The sequence below is a fragment of the Cebus imitator genome, unplaced genomic scaffold (assembly GCF_001604975.1).
Source record: "Cebus imitator isolate Cc_AM_T3 unplaced genomic scaffold, Cebus_imitator-1.0 Scaffold18, whole genome shotgun sequence".
Classification (NCBI taxonomy): Eukaryota; Metazoa; Chordata; class Mammalia; order Primates; family Cebidae; genus Cebus; species Cebus imitator.
The window spans coordinates 13,135,975-13,147,964 of record NW_016107333.1 but is presented as its reverse complement, the minus strand read 5'-3'; the positions used below and the strand labels follow the sequence as shown (position 1 = coordinate 13,147,964).

Here is an 11,990-nt window from a genome sequence, read left to right as displayed (position 1 = left end):
ACATTATATAGGAAGTAGATTATTTAAGTCTGGAGAGCAGATGAGATGTCAAAGTTGGAAATATACATTTGTGAGTTGTCAAGGTCATGATGTTTTTTAAAATCAGTGAATTGGCTGGATGCAGTGGTTCATGCCTGTAATCCCAGCACTTTGGGAGGTCAAGGCGGGTGGATGGTTTGAGGCCAGGAGTCCAAGACCAGTCTGGCCAACATGGCGAAAACTTGTCTTCTAAAAATACAAAAATTAGCCTGGCATGGTGGCACATATCTGTAATCCCCACTAGTTGGGAGGCTGAGGCAGGAGAATCACTTGAACCTGGGAGGCGAAGGTAGCAGTGAGCCAAGATCATGCTACGACGCTCAAGCCTGGGTGACAGAGTGAGACTCCATCTCACACACACACACACACAAGAAGCCAGTGAATTGGAGAAGATCATCCAAAAAGAAAAGAGGTGTGACAGGGAAAAGTTGACCCATGGATGAAAACAGCAAAGAGCTGGAGAAGGAATAACCAGTGAGGGAAGAAAACCAAGAGAAAGTGGTGTCCAGAAAACCACGAGAGACAATTTCAATTGTGTCAAATGCTATATGGGGATTGTGTTATGAGTTGGGGGCTGAATAGCAACCATTGGACAGTGCACTATAAAGGACTCTAGTGACCTTAAAAGAGTTTTATCTGTGAAGTGGTAGAAAAGAATACAGTGGGTTGAATAGAGAATAAAAGCAACTTTCAGAGTTTTCTCATATACCACTTCACACCAAGTAGGATGGCTACTATTTTAAAACAAAACAAAACAACAAGTATTGGTGAGGATATGGGGATATTGGAACGCTTGACCATTGCTGGTGGGAATTTAAAATGGTGCAGCTGCTGTGGAAAATGATACGGCAGTCCCTCAAAAAATTAAACATGGAGGCCTGGAGCAGTAGCTGATGCCTGTAATCCCAGCACTTTGGAAAACTGAGGCATGCATCACTTGAGGTCAGGAGATCGAGACCAGCCTGGACAACATGGCAAAACCCTTTGTCTATTAAAAATACAAAAATTAGCCAGGTGTGGTGGTGGACATCCGTAATCCCAGCTACTCGGGAGGCTGAGACATGAGAATCGCTTGAACCTGGGAAGCAGAGCTTGCAGTGAGCCGAGATCGTGCCACTGCACTCCAGCCTGGGTGACAGAGTGAGACACTCTTTTCTCAAAAAGAAAAAAAAAAATTAAACATAGAATTACCATATGATCTAACAATTTCACTTCTAGGTATAAACTCAAAAGCAGTGAAAGCGAAGACTCAAAACAGATGTTGTACACCCATGTTCACAGCAGCATTATTCACAATAGCCAAAACGTGGAAGAAACCCAGGGACCACTGACATTTGAGTAGATAAACAAAATGTGATATATCCATACAAAGCATTATTACTCACTTTTAAAAAAGAATGAAATTTTGCAATATGCTACAACATAGATGAACCTTGAAGACATGCTAAGCAAAATAAGCCAGTCACAAATGGACAAATATCATATGATTCCTCTTATATGAAGTCCATAGAGTAGTTAAATTCATAGAGACAGGAAGATGAATGGTGATTGCCAGAGGCTGGAGGAAATGGGGAATGGAGTCAGTATTTAATGGATGCAGAGTTTACATTTTGCAAGATGAAAAAGTTCTGGGGGTGGATGGTGGTGATGGTTGTTCAACAATATGGACAGTCTTAATGCTATAGAACTTATATTTTAAAAGGGTTAACATGAGCCAGGCACGCTGGCTCACACCTGTAATCCTAGCACTTTGGGAGGCTGAGTCCGGTGGGTCACTTGAGGTCGGGTGTTCAAGACCAGCCTGACCAACATGGAGAAACCCTGCCTCTACTAAAAATACAAAATTAGCCACCTGTAGTCCTAGCTACTCGGGAGGCTGAGACAGAAGAATGGCTTGAACCTGGGAGGTGGAGCTTGCAGTGAGCTGACATCATGCCATTGCACTCCAGCCTGGGCAACAAGAGCGAAACTCCATTTCAAAAACAAATTAATAAATAAAATATAAAAATTTTTAAAATGGTTAACATGGTAAACTTACTGTTGTGTATATTTGACAACACGTTTTTTTAAAACAAGGAGTTTTTAAAAAGAGAGACCAAATGGCCTGGCCAACATGGTGAAACCCCATCTCTACCAGAAGTACAAAAATTAGCTGGGTGTGGTGGAACGTGCCTGTAATTCCAGTTACTTGGGAGGCTGAGGCATGAGAATCACTTGAACCCAGGAAGTGGAGGTTGCTGTGAGCTACGATTGTGCCACTGCACTCTAGCCTAAGCAATAGAGCAAGACTTTGTCTCCAAAAAAAAAAAAAAAGTTCCTAAAAGGTTATGGAGGAAGGAACTGAAGAAATTTGTAGAAGGAGATTGCTAGTAATACATCTAAAGGAGGGTCGGCTAGAGTCTCACCTCCCTTTAGCCTCTACATTCCAGATTCAGACCCTGTGCATCTAAGGGCCCAGGGATGGCTCTTGTCAAAGACAAAGGTAATCAGGACCTGGGATATGAACTCGAGCCAACCAAAATATCTGTGGGACTGTGAAGGGCCTGTGGGTGCCAAGTCACGAATTAATTTCTAATTGTTTTGAAAAAATCTCTCAGGAGGCATAGTACTTACATACCACTGGGTCAATAGCACAGTCTCTCTCCCGGGGTCGACCAGATCTTCATCACAATCGCCTTAGTAGTAGAGTTAAGCATTCAGAATTCAGAGGGCTGGAAATCTCAGGATGGCAGTGGCCATGCAGCTGTGGCTCTCTTCCCTTTTATAGAAATTTCACATTCGTATAAATACTGGTATGAAGTACTAGTGTAGATACAGCACAGTTCTTTTTTTTTATTGCATTTTAGGTTTTGGGGTACATGTGAAGAACATGCAAGATTGTTGCATAGGTACACACATGGCAGTGTGATTTGCTGCCTTCCTCCCCATCACCTACATCTGGCATTTCTCCCCATGCTATCTCTCCTTTATCTCTCTAGACGTGTTAATACCATTGCCCTGTCACAGCCTTAACATAACGACAGGAGGTACCAACTTAAATGCTATTTCTATTTTACAGGAATGCAGCCCATGCTTTTAAAAACTAAAATCTTTAAAAATATATTTTTTTGAGACCAGGTAGTGCTCTGTCACCCAGGCTGGAGTACAGTGGCATGATCATCGCTCACTGTAACCTAGAGCTCCTGGGCTCAAGCAACCCTCCCACCTTAGCTTCCCCGGTAGCTGAGACTACAGGCACACACCACCATGCCCAGCTAATTAAAAACTTTTTTTTTTGTAGAGATGGGGTCTTGCTACATTGTCCAGGCTGGTCTTGAACTCTTAGGCTCTAGCAATCTTCCCACTTCAGCCCCCCAAAGTGTGGAATTACAGGTATGAGCTGCCACATCCAGCCCCATTTTTTAAAGAGAAACCTGTAATGTAGATGTTTACAGCATAGTCCTAGACCTCAAATGCTGGCAGTAAATCCAATTTTAAAAAACATTGTGTACACTTTACTAGACAGGCCAAAAAATACATATCTCAGGTGCCAAGTACGGTAGCTTACACCGTAATCCCAGTACTCTGGGAGGCTGAGGCAGGAAGACTGCTTGAGCCCAATAGCTCAAGATCAGCCAGTGCAACGCAGTGAGACCCTGTCCCTATTAAAAAAAAAATTAGCTGGGCATCTTGGCCTGTGCATTTAGTCCCAGCTACTCAAGAGGCAGAGGTGGGAGGATCACTTGAGCACAGGAGTTTGAGGCTATAATGAATCATGATCTCACTACTGCACACCAGCCTGGGTGACAGAGCCAGATCCTGTTTCAAATACATCCAATTATATATATATATATATATATATAAAATCTCAGGGATGGGTCCTGCCCTGGGGCTCCCTGTTGCTAAACCCTGGTCTAGAGCTACCCAGTTTCTAGGACAGACAGAAACCTGTCCACTCTCACAAGACCCTAGTGTTTAGCCTGGTATTTTTCTAAATTCCTTTGACAACCTGACTCCATTTTTCATATATAACTACTTGTTTTCTCTTGTGACTTTCAGGATCTTTTATTTGTATTTGACCTTTGGGAGTTTGATTATTAAATTCCTTGGTAGGCTTCTGTGGGTTAAATCTACTTGGTGTTCTATAACCTTCGTATACTTGAATACTGATATCTTTCATGAGGGTTAGGAAGTTCTCTGTTATTATCCTTTGAATAAATTTTCTATTTCTCAGCCTGACCAACGTGGAGAAACCCCATCTCTAATAAAGATACAAAATTAGCTGGAAGTGGTGGCACCTGCCTGTAATCCCAGCTACTCGGGAGGCTGGGGCAGGAGAATCGCTTGAACCTGGGAGGCAGAGGTTGCGGTGAGCCAAGATCGCGCCATTGCACTCCAGCCTGGGCAACAAGAACAAAACTTCATCTCAAAATAAATAAATAAATGAATTTCTGTTTCTTTTTCTTTTTCTACCTCCTCTTTAAAGACACTAACTCTTAGATTTGCCATTTTGAAGCTATTTTCTAGATTGTGTAGGTGTGCTTTGTTCTTTTTCAAACCTTTTTCTTTTTTTCTTATGGCTGTATATTTTCAAATAGCCTGTTGTCAAGCTCACTAATTCTTTCTTCTGCTTGATCAATTCTGCTATTAAGAGACTGATGCATTCTTCAGTATGTCAATTACATGCTTCTTTTGAGACAGGGTCTGTCTATGTGTCCCAGGCTAGTCTTGAACTCCTAGACTAAAAATTCTCCCACTTCAGTTTCCCAAAGTGCTGAATTACAGGCATGAGCTACCACACCCAGCAAATCAATTGCATTTTTCAACTCCAGAATTTCTGCTTGATTATTTTAAATTATTTCAATTTATTTGTTAAATTTATCTGATAGGACTCTAAATTCCTTCTCTGTGTTATCTTGAATTTCACTGAATTTTGTCAAAACAGCTATTTTTTAAAATTTAAATTTTATTTTATTGATGTATTTTTTTAAAAGAGTCTCACACTATCACCCAGGCTGGAGTACAATAGTGTAATCACAACTTACTGCAGTCTTAAACTCTGAGCTCAAGCAATGTACCCCTTCCCCCAAGAACCTGGAACCACATGTATGCATCACACCTGGATAATTTTTTTTTTTTAAACGGACTCTTGCTCTGTTGCCCAGGCTGTAGTGCAATGTCATGATCTCGGCTCACCACAACCTCTGCCTCCCATGTTCAAGTGATCCTGCCTCAGCCTCCCAAGTAGCTGGGATTACAGGTGCCCGCCACCATGCCTGTCTAATTTTTTTTTTTTTTTTTTTTTTTTTTTTTTTTTTAGCAGAGACAGGGTTTTACCATGTTGGTTAGGCTGTTCTGGAACTCCTGACCTCAGGTAATCCACCTGCCTCACCCTCCCAAAGTGCTGGGATTACAGGCGTGAACCACTGTGCCTGGCCTTTTTTTTTTTTTTTTTTTTTTTTTTCATAGAGACAGGGTCTCACTATATTGCCCAGGCTGATCTCAAACTCCTGGACTCAAGTGATCCACCCACCTCAGTCTCCCAAAGTGCCTGGATTACAGGCATGAACCACCATACCCAGCTGTAATCGTGTATACTTTTTATATAACATTAAAATGTTCTCAAATTATTAAAAGCAATAATTTTTATGACTACCCATTGTATGGGTATGGTATTATTTACTTAGCTATATCCCTATGCACTATAAGGTTCTTTTCAATTTTTTCTCATATCAAAATATAATGTTATAGTAAGCAATTTTGCACATAGATGTTATAAATCTTTTTTTTATATTTTAAGATGAATTCCTAGAAGTTGGATTAGTAAGTTAAAGAGTATAAAATATCTTTAGGAAGGCGTATAGCTGCTTTAAGATGAAGCTGAACATCTCCTTCCCAGCCACTGGCTGCCAGAAACTCATTGAAGTGGATGATGAACGCAAACTCATACTTTTTATGAGAAGCGTATGGCGACAGAAGTTGCTGCTGACGCTCTGGGTGAAGAACGGAAGGGCTATGTGGTCCGAATCAGTGATGGGAACGACAAACAAGGTTTCCCTATGAAGCAAGTGTCTTGACTCATGGCCGTGTCCGTCTGCTACTGAGTAAGGGGCATTCCTGTTACAGACCAAGGAGAACTGGAGAAAGAAAGAGAAAATCAGTTCGTGGTTGCATTGTGGATGCTAATCTAAGCGTTCTCAGCTTGGTTATTGTAAAAAAAGGAGAGAAAGATATTCCTGGACTAACTGATACCACTGTGCCTCGTCGCCTGGGGCCCAAAAGAGCTAGCAGAATCCGCAAACTTTTCAATCTCTCTAAAGAAGATGATGTCCGCCAGTATATTGTAAGAAAGCCCTTAAACAAAGAAGGTAGAAACCTAGGACTAAAGCACCCAAGATTCAGCGTCTTGTTACTCCACGTGTCCTGCAGCACAAAGGGCGGCGTATTGCTCTGAAGAAGCAGCGTACTAGGAAAAACAAGGAAGAGGCCGCAGAATATGCTAAACTTTTGGCCAAGAGGATGAAGGAAGCTAAAGAGAAGCGCCAGGAACAAATTGCGAAGAGACGCAGACTTTCGTCTCTGCGAGCTTCTACTTCTAAATCTGAATCCAGTCAGAAATAAGATTTTTTGAGTAACAAATAAATAAGATCAGACTCAAAAAATATATATATCTTTAAAGCTCACATTTTGTTTTACAGTAATAAAAAGAAAACAAAGTTAAAAGAACTAAAGAAAGCAAGACTAACTACAGTAGCTGCATCTATGAAAGAAGATGAATTCCACTCACCAAGGATCTCACAACCTTCTAGTGTGTCCAAGCTTCCTTCAAAACTTAGATTCTCCAAAAGATGCCTGCAAAATAACCTGTCTGAAAAATACAAACTCATTGCTCTTGAAATACTATATGAACTTGGGGAGATGTTGCAACAATACGCTGAGCTTGACATTACTTTCCCTGAAGGAATTGTAAATCTCATAAATTACAGTTGGAAAGATCTTACTGAAGATGCTTATATGTGTGCATCCAAAAATTCAATGTGGACGCAAGACCATGCCTTGCAAGGAGGTTGCAGTTCCATGACCATAGTTAACTTACTAAAACGCAAAATGAGCAGGGGTTCAAGAGAAGAATGTCATAAGCAAAATCACTTAGTTAAAGCAAAAGAAGACCACCATGTTGCATCAACTAAACCCATGGAAGAAATATATGTAAGTAGAAGTTACTGGTTAGATGTATAAATAATGCTTCAAGATGAATGAATAAAAGCAGCAAGTAAGGAGCTATTGATGAAACATTATTTTAGTGCTATTTGGCTTGTGTTGATGACTTTAATAAGTGATTCGTGAACATTAGAAGAAAGCTATTAGAATTCATAGTGCTTTCAGTTAGATGAAGCATCAGTTAAGGTTTTACTAGATTCCATTTGATATGAAGTTTCTGCCTCAGGGTATCCTTCAGCTTCTTTTACAGTAGTATGGTCCAACAGAAATACAATGCTGGCTACACATATGATTTTTTTTGGGGGGACAGGGTCTTGCTCTGTTGCCCAGGCTGGAGTGAAGTGACCTGATCACAGCTTACTGCAGCCTCAACCCCCTGGGCTCAAGTGATCTTCCTACCTCAGCCTCCTAAGTAGCTGCAACCACAAGTGCATGTCACCACACCTGGCTAATTTTTGTATTTTAAGTAAAGACATGATTTCACCATGTTGCCCAGGCTGGTCTCAAACTCCTGGACTCAAGCAATCCTCCTACTTCAGCCTCCTAAAGTGCTGGGATTAAAGGCATGCACCACCATGCCTGGTTTCTATATAAATTTTAAATTAAGCTTTTTAATTTTAAAATAACTGTAGGTCCATATGAAGTTGTAAGAAGTAGCACGGAGAAAACAAATGTGCATTTTACCCATTTTCTCTATATGGCAAAATCATATCTCACAAAACTGTAGTGTAACATCACAACTAGGATACTGACACTGATACAGTCAAGATTCAAAACGCTTCCACCCACCACCACAGGGATCCCTCGTGGTATCCTTCTAGAGCCTGACCCACTTCCTTCCTGTCCCAACCTTCTCTTTAACCCTGGCAACCACCAATGGGTTCTCCATTTCTATATTTCTATCATTTCAAGAATTTTGTGTAAATGGAATCATATAACATGTTACTTTTGATGATTACCTTTTTCAGTCAGTTTCATTCTCTGCAGACACATCCAGACTGTTGTTTGTAATAGTAGTTTGTTCCTTTTTGTTGTTAAGTAGTGTTCCATGGTATGGACGTACCACACTTTACTCACCTTTTGAAAGCCATTTGGGTTTTTTGTTGTTATGTTTTGTTTCAATGTTTGGCTATTATGAAAGCTGCTAAAACATTCAGGTAGACGTTTCTCTTTTCTCCTTCTCCTTCTCCTCCTCCTTCTTTTGTAGAGATGGGGTCTTGCTATGTTGCCCAGGCTGGTCTCAAACTCCTGGGCTCAAGTGATCCTCTTCCCTTGGCCTCCCAAAGTACTGGGATTATTATAGGCATGAGCCACTGAGCCCAGCCTCATTTCTTATCAAAATGTGGTGTATACATACAATGGAATACTATTCAGCCCTCAAAAGGATTGACGTTTTGACACATGCCACAATACAGATAAACCATGAAGATGTTATTCTAACTGAAATAAGCCAGGCACAAAAAGACAAATATTACACTGAGGACTCCACTTATCTAATTCCACTGATAGAATGGTGGTTTACAGGGGCTGGGGAGGGGGGAATAAGAAGTTAGTGTTAAATGGGCACAGGGGTTCAATTGGGGAAAATGAAAAAGTTCTGGCAACGGTGGTGGTGTTTGTACAACATGTGTGAACTTAATGCTACAGAACTGTACACTTAAAAATAATTGAAATGGGGCCTGGCGTGGTGGCTCAAGCCTGTTATCCCAGCACTTTGGGAGGCCGAGGCGGGTGGATCACAAGATCAAGAGATCAAGACCATCCTGGCCAACATGGTGAAACCCGATCTCTACTAAAAATACAAAAAAAAAAAAAAAATTAGCTGGGCATGGTGGCATGTGCCTGTAGTCCCAGCTACTTGGGAGGCTGAGGCAAGAAAATTGCTTAAACCTGGGAGGCAGAGGTTGCATGAGCCGAGATAGCGCCACTGCACTCCAGCCTAGTGACGTAGCCAGACTCTGTCTCAAAAATAATAATAATAATAATTGAAAAGGTAAATTTTGTTACAAATATTCAACCACAATAAAAAATACTGTCTGGGTATGGTGGCTCACACCTGTAATTCCAGTACTTTGGGAGACCAAAGGAGGAAGATTACTTGAGCCCAGGACTTCAAGATCCATCTAGGCAACAGAGCAAGACCCTATCTCAAAAACAATTTTTTTGAAAGAAACATTTTCCTTGGCCCCTGGAAGTATCGCACACCCTACACACTGTGCCTAACAGAGAAGTCAGCCCTGTTGTCTTCTTCCCTTGCCTCTAATATCTGTTCTTCTCTCTCAAAATGTTGTTCCATCCTCTTTACCTGATCTTTGCCTGATCTTGGACTCCAGGTATTTGTTTGTTGTTGTTATTTGTTGTTTTGCTGTTGTAGTTGTTTTGCGACAGAGTTTTGCTCTGTCACCCAGGCTGGAGTGCAGTGGCGTGATCTGGGTTCACTGCAGCCTCTGCCTCCTGGGTTCAAGCGATTCTCCTGCCTCAGCCTCCCAAGTAGCTGGGATTACAGGTGCCTGCCACCACAGCGGACTAATTTTTGTAATTTTTTTTTTAAGTAGTGATGGGATTTCACCATGTTGGCCAGGCTGGTCTTGAACTCCTGAGCTCAAGTGATCCACCTGCCTCCACCTCCCAAAGTACTGGGATTATAGGAGTGAGCTACTGCACATGGCTGCCTCTAGGTTTTTTACAGCTAAAATGAAGTTTACTATTTTTTTCTCCAAAAATCAATGCCATTCTAAGATGCTAGAAACATTTGCAAATACCAAATCCAAGAATATAAATAAAGGCTTAGCAGTCTCAAATCTTTGCTGATGCTAACTTCAGAAAGCTTGATAGTTTCCAGGAAAAATGAGTAACTGAAGCAGCTCTGTATAATTAAAGAAGGATGAGGAAACTCATCTGAGATTAGCACTATGCAGTGAAGAGCCCTGGGAGACCCAGCTTTTCTCCCAGGAATGAAACTTTATATTCAGGACTTGAAGATTAGCTTTTATCATGTTGAATATATACAAGCAAAGGTAGATGTAGCAAAAAGAACTGACATTTTAAGTAATAAAATTATTTCTAGCTATTGTCTAATTTAGCCATCCTGATATCACTGTGGGATAATAGAATTTTTTTTTTTTTGAGACAGAGTCTTGCTCTGTTGTCCAAGCTGTAGTGCAGTGGTGCAACCTTGGCTCACTGCAAACTTTGCCTCCCAAGCTCAAGTGATTCTCGTGCCTCAGCCTCTCAAGTAGCTGCGATTACAGGTGTGAGCCACTGTGCCTGACTCTTTTTTTAAAAAAATTATTTATTTATTTATTTATTTATTTATTTAGAGAGGTTGGAGTGTGGTAGCACGATCTTGGCTCACTGCAACCTCAAACTCCTGAGCTCAAGTGATCCTCCCACCTCAGCCTCCCAAGGAGCTGGGACCACAGATATGTGCCACCATGTCTGGCTAATTTTTAAATTTTTTATAGAAACAGGGTCTTGCCATGTCACCTAGGCTGGATTTCCATTTTATTGAGAAGAAAAACTTAGATTCCAAGGGGTTGAAAAACTTTCCCAAAGTCATATGATTGCTGCTAGAGCCATGACCCCAACCCTGGTCTCCTAACTCCTGGGATAATGTTCTTTCTGTAACTTTATCCCTAATTCCCATTCCACTTGCATATAATAAAAATGATATTATCGATAATAAATGGTAGTTGTCGTTTTCCCTACAACAATCCCTCTGAGATAGGGAAGTAACCCCAGCAGCAGCCAAGCCTTTGCTTTCAGGAGCCCTGGGCTCACATCCTGGCTCTGGCACTTGCTAGTGATAAAACTTTGAACATGTGACTTAGCCTTTCTTTGTCCCAGTGCCATGATCTGTGACACGGTGCTATAAATGATACTTCCTCCAGGGTTGTTATGAAAATCGATTAACACTAAGGCATTTGGAAAAGTATCTGAACATAGTGGATATTACATGTATTTACTGTTACTATTATCCCCATTGTCTCATATAACCCTCATTGTTACCCTTGGTTAAATAGGTATTAATATGGATTCCTGATGGGTCATGAGGCCCAATACATTTGCTTTAACAAAATAATTCCAGCAAAATGTTTTTTTACTTTATAAGAACAAACAGGCCAGGCATGGTGGCTCACACCTGCAATCCCAACACTTTGGGCGGTTGAGGAGGGTTGATTGCTTGAGATCAGGAGTTTGAAACCAGCCTGGGCAACATGGTGAAACCTTGTCTCTACAAAAAATACAAAAATTAGCTGGGTGTTGTTGTTTGCACCTGTAGTCTCAGCTACTCAGGAGGTTGAGGCAAGAGGATCACTTGAGTCCAGGAAATTGAGGCTACAGTGAGCTATAATTGTGCCACTGCACTCCAGCCTGGGTGACAGAGAGAGACTCTGTCTCAAAAAATAAAAATAAAAACAATAAAACATTTTTACCATCACAGAAAGTTTTAGGAGATATTTGTAAAACAGTTAGGTCCACCATCAAATAACTAGCAAATAAATTAAACTTCAAAATTAAGACTCACATTTACTAGAATGGCTACAACTGAAAAGATAGGCAATAATAAGTGTTAGACAAGGTATGGAGAAATTGGGGCCCTCATACATTGCTGATAGGAATGTAAACGAGTGCCGCCGTTTCGGATAACAGTTTGGCACTTCCTCAGAAAATTAAACATAGAGGCCGGGCACAGTGGCTCACGCCTATAATCCCAGCTCTTTGGGAGGCCGAGGCAGGTGGATCACCTG

At 41.1% G+C, this 11,990-nt stretch overlaps 1 pseudogene across 1 annotated transcript; it reads left to right on the top strand.

Annotated features, from left to right (window-relative positions):
• The first annotated feature begins 5,875 nt into the window (after positions 1-5,875).
• On the top strand, positions 5,876-6,680 carry LOC108294221 (annotated as a pseudogene). Its single transcript, XR_001820959.2, has one exon. The product of XR_001820959.2 is annotated as a 40S ribosomal protein S6-like (transcript).
• The last annotated feature ends 5,310 nt before the right edge of the window (positions 6,681-11,990 follow it).